The 26,534-nt window shown below is 43.8% G+C and overlaps 1 protein-coding gene across 1 annotated transcript in view; it reads left to right on the forward strand.

The window, feature by feature from the left end:
- LOC134350351 (uncharacterized) overlaps positions 1–26,534 on the forward strand; it is a 135,275-nt gene that overhangs the window by 90,723 nt on the left and 18,018 nt on the right. The window contains exon 4 of the mRNA XM_063055428.1: positions 1,727–1,904. The gene's annotated coding sequence lies outside the window, so the exon portion shown is untranslated. The remainder of the gene's footprint in view (positions 1–1,726; positions 1,905–26,534) is intronic.

Below are 26,534 nucleotides of genomic sequence, written 5' to 3' on the forward strand. Positions count from 1 at the left end.
ATCAAGGACACGACCCACTCAGCCAACACACTTTTCGTCCCTCTTCCCTCTGGGAGAAGACTCAGGAGCTTGAAGACTCGTACGGCCAGATTTGGGAACAGCTTCTTTCCAACTGTGATAAGACTGCTGAACGGATCCCGACCCGGATCTGGGCTGTACCCTCCAAATATCCGGACCTGCCTCGTGGTTTTTTTGCACTACCTTACTCCCCATTTTTCTATTTTCTATTTATGATTTATATTTAAATTTTTAATATTTACTAATTTTTACTATTTTTGATATTTTTTAATATTTAATATTTGTAATCCAGGTAGTGGGAAGCACAGAATCAAATATCGCTGTGATGATTGTACGTTCTAGTATCAATTGTTTGGTGACAATGAAGTATAAAATCAATAAATTATAATAGGAATTTGCAGGAGCCCTCACAGAGATATTTAAAACATCCATAGCAACGAATTAGATGCTGGAGGATTGGAGGACAGCAAATGTTATTCAATTGTTTAAAAAAGGCTCTAAAAGTAAACCAGGAAATTATAGCAACACACATAAAAGTTGCTTGAATTTCCAGCATCTGCAGAATTCCTGTTGTTCAGGAAATTATAGGCCAGTGAGCCTGATATCAGTAGTGGGTAGGTTATTGGAAGGTATTCTAAGGGATGGATACATAAGTATTTGGATAGACATGGACTGATCAGCGATAGTCAGCATGGTTTTGTACATGGTGGGTCGTGTCTAACCAAACTTCCAGAGTTTTTGAGGAAATTACTTGGAAAGTTAATGAAGTCAAAGCAGTGGATGTTGTCTATATAGACTTTAGCAAGGCATTGGGCAAGGTCCTGCATGGGAAATTGGTCAAGAAAGTCCCAGATGACGTAATAAATTGGATTAGTCACTGGCTTTGTGGGAGAAGACAGAGGGTGGTAGTAGGTGGCTGCCTCTCTGCCTGAAGGCCTCTGACTAGTGGAATGCCGCAGGGATCGGTGCTGGGTCCATTGTTCTTTGTCATCCATGTCAACGATCTTGGTGATAACGTGGTTAACTGGATTATCAAATTTGCAGATGAGAAGATTGGGGGTGTAATGGACAGTGAGGGAGACTATCAAATCTTGCAGCGAGATCTCGAACAGCTTGAAAAATGGGCTGAAAAATGGCAGATGGAATTTAATGGGATACAGATCCATAATTCCTTGAAAGTGGTGTCACAGGGAGACAGTGCTGTAAAGAAAGCTTTTTGCCCACTGACCTTCCTAAATCAATGTACTGGGTACAGGATGGTATGTTGAGATTTTATAATACAGCGGAGAGGCCTAATTTGGAGTATTTTGTGCAGTTTTGGCCACCTACTTACAGGAGAGTGTTACAACACGCACCCATCCACACCAGCTTCTGAAGTTTAGACGCTCTAACTCCCCAGAGCATGGATAGCTGGAATGGCCCCTTTAAAGATGTAGGACAGTCCTGCTAATTGGCAATCATGTTTTAGGTGCCAAGGATTGAGCATTTAAGGAGCACCTGTTCAATCATAAGGCTCCTGGTGATTTTGTCCAGTGTTTGTTTTGTGCTCAGATTCTCAATCCAGTTTGAAACCGTGACTTGATCCTAACCTAGGATACTCCGCATTTGAGTCCTTGGAGGATTAATGGCGCCTAACGGTAACTCCTTTGTTTGCATCTTTGGAAACAGCTCTATTTCCATCTTTAATGTCCCTATTTTTCCCTTTCAGGGTTCTTTCGAAGACCCTGACCTGAAGTTACACACAGACTATGGTTCTTTGCGGGAATGAGACCGGCTCTCGGGGTTTCATGACTGGCTGTTATTCGGCATGCCAAGGGCTCAGCCTAAGAGCTCATCTTGCCTCGGAGGGCCAAGATCTTGTAGCTCTGGAGACGGGCAGATTGAAGGTCAGTGTCCGGGCAGATCAGTGTGTCATGGGAGGTGGAAGATCTAAGGCTGTGTGCCCAGAGACCTGAGACCTTTGGGCACAGAGCTCAGAAAAAACGATGCAACAGACTTTTATCATGATAAACCACTGACCTCTCGATGTGAAATGTAGTCACATCTTTCTCCCTTATTAGGGGGGGGGAGGAGAGGAGAGGAGAGAGAGAGAGAGAGAGAGAGAGAGAGAGGTGTCGAATACTGGGTGAACAAGTAGTCTTTGGAGTACTGCAAGTCTGTGTCTTCAGCAACTTTGATGTGTGCTGCTTGAATTTCCAGCATATGCAGAATTCCTCGTGTTTGCACTGTGTCTTTACCGTTGCCTTCCTCATGCTTGAGTGCTCAGTGACGGGAGCCATTGCTTTTTTTTTGCCGGTGCGGGGAGGGGGAATGTTGCTTGCTGCTGCTTGCACACGAGAGGGGGGGAGCTGGGTGAGACTTTGGGGTTCTAACATTTAGCTGTTGTTCATTCTTTGGGGAAACTCCTCTGTTTTTGTGGATGGTTGAGAAGAAAAAGCATTTCAGGATGTATGTTGTATACATTTCTCTGATATTAAGTGTACCTTTGAAGCCATTCTTGTCAAGGACTCGTGTCTCAGAAAGATGTAAATAAAAGTGAAGACAAAACTTACATGGATGTTGTTGAGACTTGAGGCCCTGAGTTATAGGGAAAGGTTGAATATGTACGACTTTATCTCACAGAATGTAAAGGTCTGAGGGGAGATTTGATAGAAGTATAGAAAATTATGAAGGGTATAGATAGGGTCAATACAAGCAGGCTTTTTCCACTGAGGTTGGGTGAAACTAGAATTATAGGTCATGGGTTAAGGGTGAAATGTTTGAAGGGAATATGAGGGGAAACTTCTTCACTCAGAGCATGATGTGAGTGTGGAACAAGTTGACAGTGCAAGTGGTGGATGTGAGTTTGGTTTCAACATTGAAGAGAAATTTGGATAGGTACATGGCTGGGAGGGGTATGGAACAATGGTCCAGGTACAGGTCAATGGGACTAGGCAGCTTAATGGTTCAACATGGACTAGATGGGCTGATGGGCCTGTTTCTGTGCTGTATTGTTCTATGAATCTGTGCCTGTATAGTAGTGGACCAAGGGAGAAAGGGAAGTAGGAGGGGCACCTGAGGGAGATGATAGGCAGATGGAAGAGGTAAGGGGCCAGGGTGGGGAATGGAAGAACAGGGAAAGGGGAGGGGAAAATTACTGCAAGGAGAAATCAATGTTCATGTCATCAGGTTGGAGACTACCTAGATGGAATATGAGGTGTTGCTCCTCCACTCTGAGAGTGGCTTCATTACGTAGAAGAGGAGGACATCGACTGATATGTCGGAATGGGAATGTGCATCGGACTTAAAATGTTTGGCCACCAGGAAATTCTACTTTTGGCAAATGGATGGAGGTGCTTGACAAAGTGGCCCCCCAATTTATGATGGGTCTCACCAATATAGAGGAGGCCACATTGAGAGCTCTGGGTACAAGAGACGACTCCAGCAGATTCACAGCCTCACCTGGAAGGACTGTTTGGGGGCCCTGAATGGAGGAGAGTGAGGAGGTGAAATGGGCAGGTGTAGCATTTTTCTCATATGTGCCGGGAGGGAGGTTAGTGGGGAGGGACAGATGGAGAATGGAATCACGGAGGGAGTGAATCTTGCAGAAAGAGGAGAGTGGGAGGGGAAAAGTGAAGATGTGTATGGTGGTAGAGTCCCATTGAAAATGGCGGAAGTTGCAGAGAATGATGTTTTGGATGTGAAGGCTCTTGGGGTGGTAGGTGAGGAGAAGAGGAACTCTATGCAAAGGCAGAGGGAAAATAGGGTGAGTGCAGATGTTTGGGAAATGGAGGAGATGTGAGTGGCGGAAGCATCAATGGTGGAGGAAGGGAAACCCCATTCTTTGAAGAAGGCTGACGCCTCTGATGTCCCGGAAAGGAAAGCCTCATCGCAGTAACGCTTGAGGTAGAGGTAGAGGTGAAGAAAATGAGAGAAGGATTTGTACAGGAGACAGGGTAAATAAACAGTGTGAAAAAGAGCAAAAATAGTGAGCTGGTGTTCATGGACTGTTCAGAAATGTGATGGTGGAGGGGAAGAATCAGTTCCTAAAAAGCTGAGTGTGGGTCTTTAGGCCCCTCTCTCATGGTAGTAATGATAAGAGGGCATGTACTGGCTGATGGGGTCCTTAATGATGGATGCCACCGCCTTGAGGTGCTGTCTTCTTAAGATACCACCTTTTGAATATGTCTTCGGTACTGGCGAGCTGAGTGCCAGTGATGACTCTAGCCAAGGCTACAATGCTCCACAGCTTTTTCCAGTCGTGTGCATCGGTGCCTCCATATCAGGCGGTGGCAGCAATTTGTAGAAATTTGTCTGAGTGTTTGGTGACATACGAAATCTCCTCAAATTCTGATCGAAATATAGCCACTCGCTCAATCAGTCCTAAAGACAGGTGGATATGAAGGGGATGGGAGGACATGGATGCCGCATAGAGAGTCAGATCGCTACAGCATTCTGGGCCGAGTGGTCTGTCCAGGCTCTCATGACAGCACATACCCTCTAAACCAGGCAGCATCCTAGTGAACCTCTTCTTCACCCTCTCCAAAGCCTCAACATCCTTCCTATAGTGGCCTCGATAGTTTTATAAAGTTGCAACATAACCTCTTGACCGTTGAACTTAGTGCCTGGACTAATGAAAGCAAGCATTCCATAAGCCGCCTTAACCACCCTATCAACCTGTGTGGCCACTCTCAAGCATCTACAAACTTGGATCCCAAAATCTCTCCGCTCAGCAACATCTTGCTCTATGTCTCTTATCATCTTTTACACCTCTATCAAGTCATCTCTCATCTTCCTTTGCTCCAGAGAGAAAAACTCTCGCTCACTCAATCAACCCTAAAGGCAGATGATTATGAAGGGAATGGAGGACTATGGATGATACACAGAAATATGTTTATTATAAACTGGTAACAAGATCAACACAACATTGTGGGCTGAATGGCCTTTCCAATGTACTATTCTATGTTTATCATCCCTGGGACAGAGAGGTGCCTTAGCTCAATACTGTATGATCACTTCATCCGGTCATCTCCCCGTTCACTGTTTGCCCTTCTCCCAGAGAGGTGACTGGACTCTCCCACCAGTAACCTGGCCCGTGTATTACTCACTGGGGTAGTCAGTATGACTGAGATTACAGGGAATCTCATGAGACATCTGGAACCAGGCTCCCATGAGGGCTCATGTTTAGCAATCTCTGAGTGAACACCATTACTTTCTTAATAACATTGAGGCTTGTGAAATAAATTGGAAAGTATCTAAAAGATTAAAAAGCGGCAAGGCAGCAAAACGGAATTTACTGATGCGGGAAATGGCCAATCAGGAGGTGATCAGTCAATTTGTATCAATATAAACTGGAAGAGTCAGCAGCTATAAACGGCAGCAGGACTAATTATTATCGACTAATGCAGGGAACTGGGGCTTTATTTTCTTCTTAATTTTTATTGTAAAAGATACAGTCTCCTCCATAAAATCATAAGACCATAAAATAGCTGAGTGGAATAAGGCCATTTGGCCCATTGAATTGCTCTGCCATTTCATCATGGCTGATTTGTTTTCCATCTCCGTTCCAGTCATAGAGAAGGACAGCACAGCATCAGGCTCTTCAGCTCATCTAGTCAATACTGAAATTATTTAAATTGTCTAGTCCCGTCGACCTGCACCGGGACCATAGCACTCCATATCTCTACTATCTATGTACCTATCCAAATTTCTCTTAAACATTGAAATCAAGCTCCACTTGTGTCGGAAGCACATTCCACACTCTCATGAGCCTCTCATGTTCCTCTTAAAACTTTTCACCTTTCACCCTTAAACTATGACCTCTGGTTGTAGTCCCATCCAACCGCAGTGGGAAAAACCTGTTTGCATTTTCCCTATCTATACCCCTCAAATTTTGTATACCTCTATCAAATCGCCTCTCAATAACCATATAACAATTACAGCACAGAAACAGGCCATCTGGGCCCTTCTAGTCCGTGCCGAACTCTTACTCTCACCTAGTCCCACCGACCTGCACTCAACCCATAACCCTCCATTCCTTTCCTCTCCATATATCTATCCAATTTAACTTTAAATGACAACATCGAACCTGCCTCAACCACTTCTACTGGAAGCTCATTCCACCCAGCTACCACTCTCTGAGTAAAGAAGTTCCCCCTCATGTTACCCGTAAACTTTTGCCCTTTAACTCTCAACTTATGTCCTCTTGTTTGAATCTCCCCCAATCTCAATGGAAAAAGCCTATCCACGTCAACTCTATCTACCCACATCATAATTTTAAATACCTGTATCAAGTCCCCCCTCAACCTTCTACGCTCCAAAGAATAAAGACCTAACAATTTTCTATGTTATAAAGAATAAAGTTCTAACCTATTCAATCTTCCTTTATAACTTAGGTTCTCCAGACCTGGCGACATCCTTGTGACTTTTTTCTGCACTCTTTCAAATTTGTTTACATCTTTCCAGTAGGTAGATGACCAAAACTGCACACAAAACTCCAAATTCGGCCCTACCATTGTCTTGTACAACTTGAACATAACAATACATTGATTTATGAAGGCCAAAGTGCCAAAAGATTTCTTTAAGACCTTAGCATCCTGTGATGCCACTTTCTATGAATTATGGACCTGTATTCCCAGATCCCTTTGTTCTACCACACTCCTCAGTGCCCTACCATTCACTGCCCTGGATGGTCCTACAGAAGTGCAAAGCCTCTCACTTTTCCGCTTTAAATTCAATCTGCTATTTTTCAGCCAATTTTGCCAGCTGATGCAGATCTCTCTGCAAGCCATGATAGCCTTCCTCACTGTCCACTACACCCCCAATCTTGGTGTCATCCACAAATTTTCACATTATCATCCGGATCATTGCTATAGATGACAAACAGCAGAGGATCCAGCACCAATCCCTGCAGCACATCACTATTTATAGGCCTCCAGTCAGAGGCAACTTTCTACCACCACTCTCTGGTTTCTCCCACGAAGCCATTGTCTAATCCAATTTACTACCTCCTCCTGAATGCTGAGGGAGTGAACCTTCTTGACCAAACTCCCATGCGGGACCTTGTCAAGTGCCTTATTAAAGTCCATGTAGACAACATCCACTGTGTTGCTTTCATCCACTTTCCTGGTAACGTCCTCAAAACTCTATAACATTGATCAGATATGACCTACCACGCACAAAGCCATCCTGACTAGCCTTAATCAGTGCACGTCTATCCAAAAGCTTTAATATCCGTTCCCTTAGAATAACTTCCAAAAACTTTTCCACAACTGATGTCAGATTCACCAGGCTAAAACTTCCCAGTTTGTTTATGTCACCCGGTTCAGATCTGGCCCAAGTGCGGAGTGAGAGACACTGAAGCAGGTTGATTGTTTACAGATTTTAATGCGAACAGTGTTAAAGGGAAAAGAAAACAATAAATGCTAGGCCAAACAGGACCATTAACTAAAACTCTCAAATGGAAAATGAAGCCTACACTGCAGCTAAAAAGAACAACTAAGTATTAAACGAATACCACTAGCATTCAGGGTCAGTTGACTCAACAGTCCAATTTCTCAGGCAAGGCCGAACGCAAACAGGCAGTGAAGCGTTGCTGTGCTGTGTCCAAGTCTTGACAAATACTACAACAGAATGAATGGAGTTAAATACTATCACATTGAAATAATAATTAGTTGACACATGCATATTCACGAGCACAATTGTCGTATCTACTGTGCTGCTGAATGTGTGGTTGTGACAGTTTAGAGCCTTTCTTAAACCACGGAACAACATTGGTTACCCTCCAATCCTCTGGTACCACTCCTGTTGCTAAGGATGTTTTAAGTATCTTTGCTAGGGCCCAGGCAATTTCAGGACTTGCCTCCCCTAAGGTCTGAGGCAACACCATGTCAGACCCTGGGGATTTATCCATCCTGATTTGCCTCAGGGTACCAAGCACCTCCTCCTCTGTAATCTGTACAGGGTCCATGAAGTTGATGCCATTTTGCCTCACTTCTGTAGACTCTGTGTCCATCTCCTGAGTAAATACAGATGTAAAGAATTCATTTAAGAGCTCCCACGTCTATTTTGGCTCCACACATGATTACTATCCTGATCTTCCAGGGGACCAATTTTGTCCCTTGCAATCCTTTTGCTCTTAGTATATCTGTAGAATCTCTTAAGGTTCTCCTTCACCTTGTCAGCTAGAGCAACTTCGTGCTTTCTTTTAATCCTCCTGATTTCCTTCTTAAGTGTTCTCTTACATTTCTTATACTCCATAAGTACCTCAGTTGTTCCGACTTGCCTATACCTGCTGTGCACCTCCCTTTTTCTCTTAACCAGGGTCTCAATATCTCTTGAAAACCAAGGTTCCCCACTCTGGTTACCTTAACCTTTATTCTGACAGGCTTTGTACTCCCAAAATTTCGTTATTGAACGCCTCCCTCTTTCCAAATACATCTTTGCCAGAAAACAGCCTGGCCCAATCCACACTTGCCAGATCATTTCTGATACCATCAAAATTGTCTTTTCTCCAATTTAGAATCTCAACCAGCGAGCCAGAACTATCTTATTTGAATATTTACTTTGAAACTAATGGCACTGTGGTCTCTGGATACAAAGTGTTCCTTACACAAACTTCTGTCACCTGCTCTGTCTCATAAGGACCTCTTTCCTGAACTTTCCTGAACACATTTGATAAACTTGATCCCACCTACTCCTTTTACAGTATAGGATTCCTAGTCAATATGTGGAAAGTTAAAAATCACCTACTGTAACGACCTTATGTTTATCACAACAGTCTGTAATCGCTTTTTTAATTTAAAAAAAAATGTGTTCCTCTAAACCCCTAGGACCGTTGGGTGGTCTGTAATTAATGTGGCCATAGCTTTCTTATTTCTCAGTTCCACTCATAACTCGAGTTCTCTGTTGTGACATTTTCCCTCACTCATAACGTCACACTCCTCCTTTAATCCCTCCCGCTTTGTCACGTCAAAAACAATGGAACCCTGGAATTTCGAGCAGTCAGTCCTGCCCCTCCTGCAACCAAGTCTCACTAATAACTACAATATCATAATTTCAGGTGTTGATCCATGCTCTGAGCTCATCTGCCTTTCCTACCATACTTCTTGCTTTGAAACATACACCGCTCAGAACACCAGTCACACCAGGCTCAACCTTTTGATTCCTGACTTTGTCTGAGATCTTACCAACATCTGTCCCCACAACCTCTCCACTAACACTCTGATTCCCATCCCCGTGCAAATCTAGTTTAAACCCCGCCGTGCAGCATTAACAAACCTTCCCACTGGGATATTAGTCCCCCTCCAGTTCAGATGCAAACTATCCCTTCTGTACAGGTCCCACCTTCCCTGAAAGAAAGAGAGCCTATTGATACAAAATTTTTATGCCCTCCCTCCTACTCCAACTTTTTAGCCATGTATTAAAAACCATAAGACCTTAGACCATAAGACAAAGGAGCAGAAGTCGGCCATTCAGCCCATCGAGTCTGCTCAGCTATTTTATCATGAGCTGACCCATTCTCCCAATTAGTCCCACTCCCCCGCCTTCTCACCATAACCTTTGATGCCCTGGCTACTCAGATACCTATCAATCTCTGCCTTAAATACACCCAATGACTTGGCCTCCACTGCCGCCCATGGCAACAAATTCCATAGATTCACCACCTTCTGATTAAAAAAATTTCTTCGCATCTCTGTTCTGAATGGACGCCCTTCAATCCTTAAGTCATGCCCTCTCGTACTAGACTCCCCCATCGTGGGAAACGACTTTGCAACATCCACTCTGTCCATGCCTTTCAACATTCGAAATGTTTCTGAGTTCTCCCCTCATTCTTCTAACTGCATAATCGTCCTTGTTCTGGCCTCACTAACTCATGGCACAGGTAGCAATCCTGAGATCACAACCGTGGTCATGCCCTTTAATTTAGCACCTAACTCCCTGAACTCCCTATGCAGAACCTCTCGTCACTTGTCCTACCTGTCATTGATACCTACATGTACCATGACCTCTGGCTGTTCGCCCTCCCACTTAAAAATGCTGAGGACTCGATCTGAGATGTCCTGGACCCTGGCACCTGGGAGACAAAATACCATCCGGGAATTTGATCTCACCCACAGAACCTCCTGTCTGTTCCCCTAAATAACGAATCCCCTATCACCATAGCGTGCCTCTTCTTCCCCACTTCCCTTCTGAGTCACAGAGTCCAACTCAGTGCCAGAGACTTTCCTCTGCTTGGTCAATCCCCTCCCCAACAGTATCCAAAGTGATATTACTCTGCTCTGGCTCTTTAACTCCTTTCCCCTTCCTGACTGTCAGTCAGTTTCCAGCGTCCTGCACCTTGGGTGCAACTACCTCTATATGTCCTGTCTATAAGCCCCTCAGCCTCCCGAATGATCCGGAGTTCATCCAGTTCCTGCTCCAACTCCTTAACGTGGATTGTTCGAAGTTGCAGCTGAATGCACTTCTCGCTGTGTTCATGGTCAAGGGGAGTAGAGGTCTCCCTGCTCCCTCACATTGTATTATCCTGCCTGGTATCTCTACTGTCCTAATTGAGCAGATATAAAACAGGGAAGGAAAATAAAAACTTTACCCAGAGCTTTTCTTTTCTTTGATTTTTCTGACTGAAGCCTCAAGATCTCCACTCTGACTCTGGCTGCTGAGTTTGCCCCCGCCTTCCTTTAATTTGCTCTTACTAACCATTCCCAAACGCAGATTGGTCGCTAGTCCATGCTTAATTATGCTGCCACAATCTGCTCGGGCAATGGTTCTGAGCGAAATCGCCTCCTCTCAAACTTCCAATGTCCAGATTGGTCACTGGCCAGAGCTCCTGCCTTCTCCCCGAATCCCGTCACGCCTTAACTATTCAAGAATCTATCAGCCTCAGCCTTAAATGTACCCAATGACTTGGCCTCCACAGCTGCCTGTGGTAAGGATTTCCAGTCCAAGTAGCCCGCACTGCCCAATTACATTCATGTGGACTATTTTCCAACTGAGGAGCAAATACAGAAATTCAGAATTCCCGAAACATTAACATGCAGGTTCAGTCAGTGATGAGGAAGGCAAATGCAACGTTAGCGTTGATTTTTGAGAGGACTAGAATATAAAAGCAAAGGTGTAATGCTGAGGCTTTATAAGGCATTGGAGTATTGTGAGCAATTTTGAGCCCCTTATCTAAGAAAGGACGAGCTGGCATTAGAGAGGGTTCACAAAAATATTCCCAGGAAAGAAAGAGTTAACATATGAGGAGTGTTTGATGTCTCTGGGCCTGTACTCACTGGTGTTTAGAAGAATGAGGGGAGGATCCCATTGACATCTATCGAATATTGAAAGGCCAAAATAAAGTGGGTGTGGAGTGGATGTTTCCTATAGTGGGGGAGTCTAGGACAGAGGGCATAGCCTCAGAATAGAGGGGTGTCCTTTCAGAACAGAGATGAGGAGGAACTTCTTTTGCCAGAGAGTGATGAATCTGTGGGATTCGTTGGGTACATTATATATGATGGTAGTAATGGTCGTTTAGGGTAATGTAATTGGTGGATGCTGTCAGACATTTCCAGAGTTATTGAACATGTTGGCCAACACAGTCACTTGAAGCTGCCTGAGTTTTGGGAGCTAAATGCCGTCGCTTGGTTTGTACAAGCTGAGGCCCAATTCACGCTGCGATAAATTACCAGTCACAACACCAAATCTTCTGTGTGGTAGCATTGTTCAGAAACACCATGACTGCAAGAGTGGTGAGTTTGCTTGAACACCTGCCTGAATATGATACAGTGAATACCAGTCGCTGAAAACTCACCTTTTATAGACTTCAGAATCAGAACTTTGTACTATCCGAGTCTGAACGTGTCAAACAGTTGCTCTCCTTGCTCAGCCCTGGTGATGGTAAGCCTTCGGAGCTAATGGACTACGTGCTGTCACACCTACGACATTACCATCCTTGTCTTATCTTTAAAGAATGCTTCATGCAGCAAGTGCCTGACCAATTCATCCATGATGGACTACAGGGAGCTTGCTATACTCCGCCAGGCAGAGGTACATAAATCTTCTTGCTTTTCCTGCCCCAAAAAGTCGCCACACAATGCTGGGTCTGTGATATTACCACACTCGCTTTGGTATGAACGCTAGAAAGTGCCTTACAGCTTCAACAGTGTCAGTGCATTGGGACGTCAGAAGTCTGTGAAAGCCATGGTTTCCAGCCACAGTCATCAACTGTTCATTACAGACACCCTTTCAGGGTAACGCGTCCTGTGTGACACGGTGCTCAAGTGAGTGCGCTGCCAGCATCGCCTATTGATCAGAAGGCAAAGAGCGAGGAAACCTCGCTGGAGACCACCAACGGCAGCAGGACCCAGACTTGCAGGACACGAGGGGTGACACTCTGTTTCAATGGCCAACACTACACACGGGACTTCTTCTTGGCTAAAGTGGTCTGTTCAGTGCTGACTAACAGCCCACGGAAATCAGAATCAGGCTTATTATCACCGACATGTGTTGTGAAATTTGTTAACATAGCAGCAGCAGTTCAATGCAATACAGAATATAGAGGAAAGAATAAAATATAATAATAAATAAAATACTGTATACATATATTGAATAGATTTAAAATAGTGCAAAAACAGAAATAATATATATTTTTTAAGAAGTGAGGTAGTGTCCAGGGGTTTAATGTCCATTTAGGAATTGGATGGTAGAGGGGAAGAAGCTGGTCCTGAATCACTGAGTGTGTGCCTTCAGGCTTCTGTATCTCCTACCTGATGGTAACAGTGAGAAAAGGGCATGCCCTGGGTGCTGAAGATCCTTAATAATGGACGCTGCCTTTCTGAGACACCGCTCCTTAAAGATGTCCTGGGTACTTTGTAGGCTAGTATCCAAGATGGAGCCGACTAAGTTTACAACCCTCTGCAGCTTCTTTCAGTCCTGTACAGTAGCCCCTCCATACCAGTCAGTGATGCATCTTGTCAGAATGCTCTCCATGGTACAACTGTAGAAGTTTTTGAGTGTATTTGTTGACATTCCAAATCTCTTCAGACTCCTAATGAAGTGTAGCCGCTGTCCTGCCTTCTTTATAACTACATCAATATGTTGGGATCAGGCTAGATCCTCAGAGATCTTGACACCAAGGAACTTGAAGTTGCTCACTCTCTCCACTTCTGATCTGTCTATGAGAATTGGTGTGTGTTCCTTTGTCTTACCCTTCCTGAAGTCCACAATCAGCTGTTTTGTCTTACTGACATTGAGTACCAGGTTGTTGCTGTGGCACCATTCCACTAGTTGGCATATCTCATTCCTGTACGCCCTCTCGTCACCACCTGAGATTCTACCAACAATGGTTATATCATCAGCGAATTTATCGATGGTACTTGAGCTATGCCTAGCCACACAGTCATGGGAATATAGAGAGTAGAGCAGTGGGTTAAGCACACACCCCTGAGGTGCGCCAGTGTTGATCCTTAGTGAGGAAGAGATGTTATCACCAATCCACACAGATTGTGGTCTTCCAGTTAGGAAGTCGAGGATCCAATTGCAGAGGGAGGTACAGAGGCCCAGGTTCTGCAACTTCTCAATCAGGATTGAGGGAATGATGGTATTAAATGCTGAGCTATGGTCGATGAACAGCATCCTGATGTAGGTGTTTGTGTTGTCCAAGTGGTTTGAAGCCGTGTGAAGAGCCATTGAGATTGCCTCTGCCATTGACCTATTGTGGCGACTGGCAAGTTGCAATGGTTCCAGGTCCTTGCTGAGGCAGGAGTTAAGTCCAGTCATGACCAACCTCTCAAAGCATTTCATCACTGTCTATGTGAGTGCTACCAAGTGATAGTCATTAAGGCAGCTCACATTATTCTTCTTAGGCACTGGTATAATTGTTGCCTTTTTGAAGCAAGTGGGAACTTCTGCCCGTAGCAGTGAGAAGCTGAAAATGTCCTTGAATACTCCCGCCAGTTGGTTGGCACAGGTTTTCAGAGCCTTACCAGGTACTCCATTGGGACCTTCCACCTTACAGATTAGATTAGATTAGATTCAACTTTATTGTCATTGTGCCGAATACAGATACAAAGCCAATGAAATGCAATTAGCATCTGACCAGAAGTGCAAAAGAATAGCATTATTTACAAAATAACTGTGAATAAAAAGTAAGTGCTACAGCACACAAATATAAAAGCACTGAGACAGTACAATATGGGTGCAATACTGCTTAGCACTGTGATGTGAGGTTCAGCAGGATCACAGCCTCAAGGGAAGAAGCTCTTCCTGTGCCTGCTGGTGTGGGAGCGGAGGCTCCTGTAGCACCTACCAGATGGGAGGAGAGTAAAGAGTCCGTGGTTAGAGTGAGATACATCCTTGATAATGCTTTTCGCCCTGTCCAGGCAGTGCTTATGGTAGATGCTCTCAATGGTGGGCAATTGGGTGCCGATAATCCGCTGGGCAGTTTTTACCAGTGTTCAAGCACTCATTTGTGAATACACCAGAGTTGCAACAGACTAAATCATTCAGAGTTTTCACCACCCGCTGGAGTGCTTTGCAGTCTGATACGGGACAATTGCCATACCACACCGAGATGCAGTTGGTGAGTATGCTCTCAATGGTACAGCGGTAAAAGTCCGTCAGTATCCTGGGACAGAGGTGAGCTTTCTTTCTTTTTTCTGTAATTTGTTTTTTATTGAATTTCATCATCAAACAAACATTTCCATAAGATGTATTTCAGATACTGTACATATAATCATACTTGTCACAAATCTCCACATAATATTTATCTGAGGTATACACTTATAGAAAGGAGAGGAAAGAAAGAACAATCGATAGAAGAAAACTATGTACAGAGTAGTGAGTGATTTTTTTACAACTTATTCATTGACTTGTGAGAATAAAATCAGGCCTATGAGGTGTTATGTAGTTAAACCATTTTTTCCGATAGGAGTAAAATTGTTCCAACTTATGATTAACAAATGCTGTTATCTTCTCCATTTCGTAAATGTCCATTGTAATTTCCATCCATACATTTAAAGTTGGGCTCTCCTGTGATAACCATTTCCTGGTAAGGGTCTTTTTACCAGCCATCAGCAGTATATTCGTTAATTATTTATCTCTTTTCAACCATTCTTGAGGTATATACCCGAAATATATGGTCTTACTCTCTAAGGGTATTTCACATTTAAAGATGTCTTGTAGGGCATTATGTATCCCACTCCAATAGTCTTTAATAACGGGGCATTCCCAGAAAATATGATAATGGTTTGCATTTTGATTTCCACAATTTCTCCAGCAAGCAGGGGACCTACTGTACTATTATAACAGGATTTCTGAGAGGGTGTAATAAAATATCTTATCAAGTTTTTCCACCCGAACTCCCTCCATTTCTGTGAACCGGTACACTTCCATTGATACCTCCATACTATTGTCCAGTCTTCCTCAGATATTATTATCCCTCCTTCCTTCTCCCATTTTGTTTTAATATATGAAGTCAAGTGTGCTTTAAGATTTGACAAGCCCTTATAAACGCTTGAAATTATTCTACTACCATTGTCTGAATTATATGCTTTTCTAAATAACTCTATCAGACATGTACTTGCCTTGGTTACATTTTTAACCGTCCTGTTAACATACTGTCGCATCTGCAAATACCGGTAGAAGTCTTGTTTTTCAAATAAGTGTTTCTCTTTAGCATTTCAAAACTGAACAGTGTTCCTTCTTTCATTATATTGCAAATAGCTGTTATTCCTTTAGCTGTCCAGTCCTTAAATCTAGCATCCAGATTATTCAGTGTAAAATCCGAGTCATATGCACACCATTTAAGAGTTGCAATGTCTCTCTCCAGTTTATATTCTTTTATAATAGTTTTCCATATTTTAAGAGTCCATTTCACCCACGGGTTATCAATATTATTTATGTAACTTTGTAGGTTGTTATCAGCCAAAATTGACTGTATGGGGATGGAAAGTATCCTCTCCTCAATGTTTTTCCATTGAGCATCATATGATGGGTTGCACCAGCATATCACAGCTCTCAACTGTGCTGCAAAATAATAATCTCTAAGAGAAGGTAGGCCCCATCCCCCCTTTGCCTTAGCTAATTGCAAAGTTTTGAGACGAACCTTTGTCTTGCCGTATCTATCCTGATAGCGTCTTGTTCCATTCATTGAATTGATTTTGGTTCATCTTTATTGGTAGGGTCTGAAAGAGATGTCTGGGCAGTATATTCATTTTAATAGATTCAATCCTTGAACTGAGAACAAGAAAAGGAATTAGATTCCATCTTGTTATATCTTGCTTAATTTTTTTATATATACCTGTAGGCTGATAATTGCATTCTGATAATTTTGCCAAATCTTTTGGCGTAATGATGCCCAAATATTTGATGGACTCTTGTTTGCCGTGCCCAAGGATATCTACTTTCAATTTCTCTTGGTGGGCTATAGTTATATGAAAGTAGTTGGGTTTTATCTATGTTGATCTTGTATCCTGATAATTGGCCATATTGTTCAAAGGATTGCATCAATTTAGGTAGAGTATGTTGGTTGCCCTAGATATATCAAAATGTCATCCACATAACAGGCCAATTTATGCTCTGTCCCTTTAATAGTAATTCCCCTGATATCTTCATTTGTCTGATGTATTGAGCTAATGGTTCCAGATATAATGCGAAGAGTAGCGGTGACTATGCACAACCCTGTCTCGTGCCCCTTTCTAGGGTAAAACTATTAGATAAATATCCATTGATTTTAATCCTAGCAGTAGGATTGTTGTATAGTGCCTGTATAGTTTTAATAATTGTGTCATGTAGACCAAATTTATGTAAAACTCTGTAAAGAAAATTCCAATTAACCGAATCAAATGTCTTTTCAGCGTCTACGTTTATCACTATTGCTTCAATTTCATTTTTTTAATATGATCCATAATGTGAAGTGTCCTTCGTATATTGTCTTGTGTTTGGCGTTGTTGTATAAAACCTGTTCGATCATTATGTATCAGTGTGGGTAGAAACTCTTCTAATAGTTTGGCCATGATGGAAGTAAGTATTCTATAATCCACATTAAGAACAGATATTGGTCTAAATGACCCACATTCCATTTTATCCTTGCCTTCTTTCGGTACAGCTGAGATTATCGCCTCCTTCCACCTGGGGGGCATTTGCACCTTTCTTAGAGCCCAGTTCAGTGTGGGGAGTAAAACAGGAATCAATTCATTTCTAAATTCTTTATACCACTCTGCCGTATATCCATCTGATCCTGGTGACTTGCTTAATTTAAGCCTACTAATTGCAGTTTTTAGTTCAGCTTCAGTTATGTCAGCAGTCATCGTTCTATTTTGTTCTTTGCTTAAAGTGGATAACTCTGAAGAATTCAGAAAGCTGTCAGTTTGGGTTGTGCTTACCCCTGGAACTTTGGAATATAGAGTTTTGTAAAACATTTCAAAAGCTTCTTGAATTTCACCTAGCTTATTTTTTTATCACTTTTGTTCTTGGATCCCTAATTCTATGAATCATATTTTCTGCTATTTTTTTTTCAGTTTCCACGCCAGTATTTTCATAGATTTAAATCCACTTTCATAGTGTCCCTGTTTCAGAAACATTAATTTTTTTTCTAATTTCTTGTGTAGCCAAACTATTGATTTCATTGCTAATTTTTTTAACTTTCCTCTAGTATATCCGGTGCCAAACTCAATGTGTTTTTTTTTCTAGTTCATTCAGTTTATTTTGTAATTCCTCTAATGTTCTATTCCTTATTTTTTTCTTATATGAAGATATCACTATAATTTTCCCCCTTAAGACAGCCTTCAGAGTATCCCATAGAATGGGAGGTGAAACCTCTCCATTATCATTGAATTCTAAGTAAAGACCAATTTCTTTTTTAATTTCTTCCTTAAAAGAGGGATCATTGAGTAGACTTGAATTTAGTTTCCAAATAGTATTCTTTGGTCGTAGGTCAAAATCAACAGATAAATATACAGGTGCATGGTCACTTACATCTATTGTCCCAATTCCACAGGTGATTATTTTGTATTTATCTCTTCCAGATGTTATGAAATAGTCTATTCTTGTATATATGGAATGGGGGGCAGACTAATGAGTGTAATCCCTTCTGTAGGGAAAAAGGTCCCTCCATATATCAATTAGACCAACATCCTCAAAAAGAGTGTTAACTTTCTTATTTAAGGACTTTATTTCATAAGTTTCTATTGGAAAAGTGTAACTTTGGTTGTAATTGTAAATTTAAGTCTCCCCCACATATCAAGAAACCTTCTGTTTCTGTTACCATAATATTAGTAATTTTCTGGAAAAAACCAATATCACTTCCTGGGGGTGCATACTTTATACTTTATACTTTATTGTCACCAAACAATTGATACTAGAACGTACAATCATCACAGCGATATTTGATTCTGCTCTTCGAGCTCCCTGGAGTACAAATTGATAGTAAATATTAAAAATTTAAATTATAATCATAAATAGAAAATAGAAAAGGGAAAGTAAGGTAGTGCAAAAAAACCGAGAGGCAGGTCTGGATATTTGGAGGGTACGGCCCAGATCCGGGTCAGGATCTGTTCAGCAGTCTTATCACAGTTGGAAAGAAGCTATTCCCAAATCTGGTTGTATGAGTCTTCAAGCTCCTGAGCCTTCTCCCAGAGGGAAGAGGGACGAAAAGTGTATTGGCTAGGTGGGTCGTGTTCTTGATTATCCTGGCAGCACTGCTCTGACAGCGTGCGGTGTAAAGTGAGTCCAAGGACGGAAAATTGGTTTGTGTGATGTGCTGGGCTGTGTTCACGATCTTCTGCAGCTTCTTCCGGTCTTGGACAGGACAGCTTCCATACCAGGTTGTGATGCACACTAGAAGAATGCTTTCTACAGTGTATCTATAAAAATTAGTGAGGGTTTTAGGGGACAGGCCAAATTTCCTTAGCTTCCTCAGGAAGTAAAGACGCTGGTGGGCCTTCTTGACAGTGGACTCTGCTTGGTTGGACCAAGTCAGGTCATTTGTGATATTGACCCTGAGGAACTTAAAGCTTTCAAGAAAGTAACTGGATTTCCATCTATATTCCCTCTTACCAGAATATATCTGCCCTCCTTATCTCCCATTTCAAATACCTTTTCAAAATTTAGCTTACTTGAAATGAGAATAGCAACTCCTCTTCTATGTTCTGATTTATATGAGGAGAAAAACAAATTAGTGAAGCCCATTCTCTTTAATTTTCCATGCTCATTATCACTTAAGTGAGGGTCCTGTAAATATACTACATGGGCTTGTTCTTTTTTCATTTTTGATAGAATTTTACTGCGCTTGACTGGATTCAACAGCCCATTGACATTAAAAGAAATGAATTTTACTTTGTCCTTAGCCATGTGTATTTATCTGTTAGTATATCATTTAAATTTGCAGAATATAACTTAATCGATCTACTCCCTGAACAAATAAGAGCCAAGAAACGCGAATAATAAAAAAAAGGTAATGAAGGTGTGATTCCAAGGCTGGGGTCTCTAGATGACGCTGGGTTGGGCTGGAAGAAAACTCTAACCGTGGGGGATATTCCCTCCTACCTGTGGGTTGAGGGCCCCTGTTGCAGTACCTACAAAAGTAAGTTTTTAAAAAAACTACGTCTATTACACAAATGATTTCTCTGTGTATTCCTCCCATGTATATATTCTCATATAGGTGGGGGAAAGGAATGAATGAATAAATGAATTTTTAAAAATTAAGTAATATAAAATCCACATTATAACGCGTATTTCTCGAGATAGCTATATCACCATCTATTTTTGCTTCCATTTAGTTTATCAGCACTTTTAAAGTTAGCCAAACATTATGGCTCTTCTGGAGGAGGTGAGGGCTGCCCTCGGAGAACTGACAGTCTCTCGTCCTGTTCCCGTCCCCTGCTTTCTCGGTTCTCTTACTATTTCCCAAGCAGCTCGGGACAACTGCTCAGCCAGAGTTTCCCTTGGTTTGACCACGCTAATGGGTAGTCCTTGGCTATTCATGTCTGTAGTCGCCTCTTCCACCGTCTGGTACAGTCGTATCCCTTCTTGGTAAAATACCCTCAGTTTAGCAGGGTAGGGGGTTTGGAATTTAATCGTTTCTTGCTTTAATATTCGTTTCACTTTGAAATATTCCTTCCGTTTCTGTAGGACCGCCGGGGGGGGGGGGGGTGTAATCACGATCGAAGTATATTAACTTCCTGTTCCAAAAAACCCTCTTCTTACCCCAGGCCCTTCGTAGAATCTCGCCTTGCTCTTGAATCGAAGGAATTTAAGTACAACTGAGCACGGTTTACTTTGTCTGTCTCCGGAAGGCCGCTGGACGAGCAAACGATGTGCCCTCTTCTCAATGTCAATCTCCAGTCGGGGGAATCTCCAGCGCGTCCCGCAGCAGCTTGTCTACAAAGTCCATCATCGATAATCCCCCCGCTCCTTCGGGAACTTTATAAATCCTGATATTTTTCCGTCGTGATCTTCCCTCCTGGTCAAGCAATTTACTTTCCTGTTGATTTAATAGTTTTATCGTCTTACTTAGTAATATCTTTTTGGACTTCCTTTATCTCTTCCGGAATTTTTTATCATATTTGCCGCTTCGCCTGCACGAGGCCCATTGTCAGCCTCACCGCCACGCGCACGTGTCGGAGAGCCGCGTGCTGCACCTCTCTCTTCCATAGGCTCCACGGTGATGCTTTTTTATCTCCATTCTTTCTCCCCATTCTTGCCCCCCTTATCAATTCAGATATTTTCGAAAGATCTTGTACTTGAGGGATTAACGGGGCAAAATATGCGTTTTTCCGGAGGAGCTGTTGATTTAAGCTGCCGTTCTGAACGATGGCGCCACCAGAACAGAGGTGAGCTTTCTTGATGATCCACAGGAAATAGAGGCACTGTTGCGCCTTTTTGATCAGGATGGAGAATTTCAGGGACCAGGTGAGATCATCGGAAATGTGGACACCAAGGAATTTGAAGCTTGATACACGCTCCACTACAGCTCCGTTGATGTAGATGGAGATGTGGGTGTTGCTCCTAACATGTCCGAGGTCCACAATGATCTCCTTGGTCTTCTGGGTGTTAAGGGCCAGGTTGTTGTCGGCACACCACGCGGCCAGGTGCTGGACTACATTCCTGTAGGCCGTCTCGTCATCCCCTCTGATCAGGCCAACCACCGTGGTGTCATCTGCGAACTTGATTATGGAGTTGGAACCATGTACAGGAACACAGTCATAGGTGAAAAGGGAGTACAGAAGAGGGCTCAGCACACAGCCTTGAGGCACGCCGGTGTTCAGGGTGAGAGTGGAGGAGGAGAGGTTGTTTAACTTAACAGATTGGGTTCTGTTAGTCAGAAAGTCCAAGGTCCATTTGCAGCGGGATGGGCTGATACCAAGCAGGCGAAGTTTGGCGATCAGCTTGGAGGGGATCACAGCATTGAATGCTAAAGTCAATAAACAACATTCTGACGTAAGAGTTGGGGCTGTCCAGGTGGGTCAGGGCAGAGTGAAGTGCCGTGGAGATGGTGTCCTCTGTTGACCTGTTGGTGCGATAGGCAAATTGATGGGGGTCCAGGGTAGTGAGCAGCCAGGATTTCAGATGTGATAGAACCAGTTTCTCACTTTAGAACATAGAACAGTACAGTACAGTACAGGCCCTTCAGCCCACAATGTTGTGCCAACCCTTAAACCCTGCCTCCCATATAACCCCCCACCTTAAATTCCTCCATATTCCTGTCCAGTAGTCTCTTAAATTTCACCAGTGTATCCGCCTCCACCACTGACTCAGGCAGTGCATTCCACGCACCAACCACTCTCTGAGTAAAAAAAAAAACCTTCCTCTAATATCCCCCTTGAACTTCCCACCCCTTACCTTAAAGCCATGTCCTCTTGTATTGAGCAGTAGTGCCCTGGGGAAGAGGCGCTGATTGTCCACTCTATCTATTCCTCTTAATACCTTGTAGACCTCTATCATATCTCTTCTCATCCTCCTTCTCTCCAAAGAGTAAAGCCCTAGCTCCCTTAATCTTCTGATCATAATGCATACTCCCTAAACCAGGCAGCATCCTGGTAAATCTCCTCTGAACCCTGTCCAATGTTTCCACATTTCCTTCCTATAGTGAGGCGACCAGAACTGAACACAGCACTCCAAGTGTAGCCTAACCAGAGTTTTATAGAGCTGCATCATTACCTCGCAACTCTTAAAATCTATCCCTTGACTTATGAAAGCTAACACCTGTTACGTACCCCGTAACTGGGTTGCCATACCAGCAGAAATGGATCACTCAGTTGTAGTCTGGAGTACTAGAACTAAGAAAGTTTTATTAAAGAAACAAGCAACACAGTAATCGAAAGGATAATAAATGCAACAATTCAACAATGATAACCACACATGTGCACAGAATTAAGATAACAGCATCAATCAAGCTCTATCGTTGTCTAGGGGTAAATGACCAATTTCAAAATGACTCAAAGTTCAGTCCAGTTTGTAGTTCAGTTTGCAGTAATCGTTTCCATGGCGATGGACAAGGTGGGGGAAGAGAGACATAGAATAGGAACAACTGATCATTCAGCACAGCTTCACTCACAGACCAGCGGGATGGCTCACAAACAGCATTTGGGCGGGTCCTTGGTGATGTCACCTGAGGTCACCGACTGTGACCCCTCCTCCAGATGCGGTCGATCCTCTGCAGTGAACCCGGCACCCAGGCAAGGGCGGACACACACCGGGTTCCCGCTGATCGTACCTTTCCACCCTTGTCGTTGTCTGGCACTTCTCACCCACTCGTGAGAAGCGCACCGCTTCCAGGGTCTCGTTACCTCGGGTGGCGTGTGTGTCTGTCTTAGCGAACCTGTCCCTTTTTATCCCCCTGCTGGGGTATCGCCTGTCCATCACTTCAAACAGTTCAGGGTTCAAAGGGGGGAGCCGCTCCAGACAGCTCTTCCTCCCACATCCCTTCATTACACATCTCCAGACGCTGCTCCATTGTTCCTTATCTCTCCTTCCCCTGAGGGCAGGTGGCAGACCAACTGCTGATGCCACTGATGCTAGCCCAGGCCAGCAAACATCTTAATTTTATGTGTATTCTCGTAACACACCCCATAAGCTTTCTTGACTACCCTATCCACCTGTGAGGCAACTTTCAGGGATCTGTGTACATGTACCCCCAGATCCCTCTGCTCCTCCACCCTACCAAGTATCCTGCCATTTACTTTGTACTCTGCCTTGGAGTTTGTCCTTCCAAAGTGTAGAACCTCACACTTCTCAGGGTTGAACTCCATCTGCCACTTCTCAGCCCACTTCTACAGCTTATTAATGTCTCTCTGCAGTTTGCGACAATCCTCTACACTATCTGCAACACCACCGACCTTTGTGTCGTCTGCAAACTTGCCAACCCACCCTTCTACCTCCACATCCAGGTTGTTAATAAAAATCACGAAAAGTAGAGGTCCCAGAACCTATCGTTGTGGGACACCACTAGTCACACCCTCCAGTCCGAATGTACTCCCTCCACCATGACCCTCTGCTTTCTGCAGGCTAGCCAATTCTGAATCCACCTGGCCAAACTTCCCTGCATCCCATGCCTTCTGACTTTCTGAATAAGCCTACCGTGTGAAACCTTGTCAAATGACTTACTAAAATCCATATAGATCACATCCACTGCACTACCCTCATCTATATGCCTGGTCACCTCCTCAAAGAACTCTATCAGGCTTGTTAAACATGATCTGCCCTTCACAAAGCCATGCTGACTGTTCCTGATCAGACCATGATTCTCTAAATGCCCAGAGATCCTATCTCTAAGAATCTTTTCCAACAGCTTTCCCACCACAGACGTAAGGCTCACTGGTCTATAATTACCCGGACTATCACTACTACTTTTTTTGAACAAGGTGACAACATTCACCTCCCTCCAATCCTCCGGTACCATTCCCGTAGACAACGAGGACATAAAGATCCTAGCCAGAGAATCAGCAATCTCTTCCCTCACCTCGTGGAGCAGCCTGGGGAATATTCCGTCAGGTCCCGGGGACTTATCCGTTCTAATGTATTTTAACAACTCCAACACCTCCTCTCCCTTAATATCAACATGCTCCAGAACATCAACCTCACTCATATTGTCCTCACCATCATCAAGTTCCCTTTCATTGGTGAATACTGAAGAGAAGTATTCATTGAGGACCTCACTCATTTCCACAGCCTCCAGGCACACCTTCCCACCTTTATCTCTAATCGGTCCTACCTACCTTCACTCCTGTCATCCTTTTTTTTCTTTACCCTACTCGCCAAGCCCTTCTCATGCCCCCTTCTTGCTCTTCTCAGCCCATTCTTAAGCTTCTTTCTTGCTTCCCTATATTCCTCAATAGACCCATCTGATCCTTGCTTCCTAAACCTCAAATATGCTGCCTTCTTCCACCTGACTAGATTTTCCACCTCACTTGTCACCCATGGTTCCTTCACCCTACCATTCTTTATCTTCCTCACCGGGACAAAATTATCCCTAACATCCTGCAAGAGATCTCTAAACATCGACCACGTGTCCATAGTACATTTCCCTGCAAAAACTTCACCCCAATTCACACCCGCAAGTTCTAGCCTTGTGGCCTCATAATTTGCCCTTATCCAATTAAAAAATTTTCCTGTCATCTCTGATTCTATCCTTTTCCATGATAATGTTAAAGGCCAGGGAGTGGTGGTCACTGTCCCCCAGATGCTCACCCACTGAGAGATCTGTGACCTGAACTGGTTCGTTACCTAATACTAGATCTAGTATGACATTCCCCCTAGTTGGCCCGTCAACATACTGTGACAGGAATCCGTCCTGGACACACTTAACAAACTCTGCCCTGTCTAAGCTATTGGAACGAATCAGGTGCCAATCAGTATTGGGGAAGTTAAAGTCACCCATGATAACAACCCTGTTATTTTTGCACCTTTCCAAAATCTGCCTCCCAATCTGCTCCTCTGTATCCCTGCTGCTACCAGGGGGCCTATAGAATACCCCCAATAGAGTAACTGCTCTATTCCCGTTCCTGACTTCCACCCATACTGACTCAAAAGAGGATCCTGCTACATTACCCACCCTTTCTGTAGCTGTAATAGTATCCCTGACCAGTAATGCCACCCCTCCTCCCCTTTCCCCCCTCTCTATCCCTTTTAAAGCACTGAAATCCGGGAATATTGAGAATCCATTCTTGCCGTGGTGCCAGCCAAGTCTCTGTAATGGCCACTACATCATAATTCCATGTATGTATCCAAGCTCTCAGTTCATCACCTTTGTTCCTGATGCTTCTTGCATTGAAGTACGCACACTTTAGCCCTTCTACCTTACTAACTTTACACCCTTTATTCTGCTTCTCTTTCCTCAAAGCCTCTTTATATTTTAGATCTGGCTTTAGACAATAGACAATAGACAATAGACAATAGAAGCAGGAGTAGGCCATGCACTGTACTTGCAGTTCTCTCATGACCTTTATCCTCCTCCACATCACTATCTGTTCTAAGACTCTGGTTACCCTCCCCCTGCAAACCTAGTTTAAATCTCTCTCTTCCCCCCCCCCCCCCATCCCGAAGCAGCACTAGCAAACCTTCCCGCAAGGATGTTTGTCCCCCTCCAGTTCAGGTGCAACCTGCCCTGTTGGACAAGATCCCACCTTCCCTGGAACAAGGCCCAATTGTCCAGAAACATGAAGCCCTCCCTCCTGCACCAACTCCTTAGCTATGTTTTTAGCTGCTTTATCTTCCTATTTCTCACCTCACTAGCACGTGACACAGGTAGCAATCCTGAGATTGCAACCCTGGACGTCCTGTCCTTCAACTTTGCACCTAACTCCCTAAACTCACCTTTCAGGACCTCCTCCTCCTTCCTATCCATGTCATTGGTCCCTACATGAACCACGACATCCGGCTGCTCACCCTCCCTCCTGAGAATACTGAGAACTCGATCCGAGATATCGCGGACCCTGGCACCAGGGAGGCAACAGACCATCCGGGATTCTTGATCTCTTCCATAGAACCACTTATCTGTCCCCCTAACTATTGAATCCCCTATCACTACTGCTCTCCTCTTTTCCCTCCTTCCCTTCTGAGCTGAGGGTCCTGTCTCGGTGCCAGAGACGCAACCACTGCAACTTGTCCCTGGTAGGTCGTCCCCATCAACAGTATCCAAAATGATGTACTTATTATTGGTGGGAACGGCCACAGGGGTGCTCTGCTCATTCTGTCTATTCCCTTTCCCTCTCCTGACAGTCACCCAGCTACCTGTCTCCTGGCTCTTGGGGGTGACTATCTCCTTGTAACTCCTGTTTATTTCTGCCTCTGCCTCATGAATGATCCGAAGTTCATCTAGCTCCACTTTGCAATGATGGGGGTGAGTGCAACTGGGCGGAAGTCATTCAGGCCCGCGGCAGTGGAATGCTTTGGCACTGGCACGATGGCGGTGATCTTGTAGCTTGTGGGGACAACTGCCTGGGCCAGGGACAGATTGAAAATGTCCGTGAAGACCCCGGCCAACTGCCATACACAGACTCTGAGCACATGGCCAGGTATTCCATCCGGACCAGCTGCCTTCCGTACATTCACCCTGC

The sequence above is a fragment of the Mobula hypostoma genome, chromosome 8 (assembly GCF_963921235.1).
Source record: "Mobula hypostoma chromosome 8, sMobHyp1.1, whole genome shotgun sequence".
NCBI classification, from domain to species: Eukaryota; Metazoa; Chordata; class Chondrichthyes; order Myliobatiformes; family Myliobatidae; genus Mobula; species Mobula hypostoma.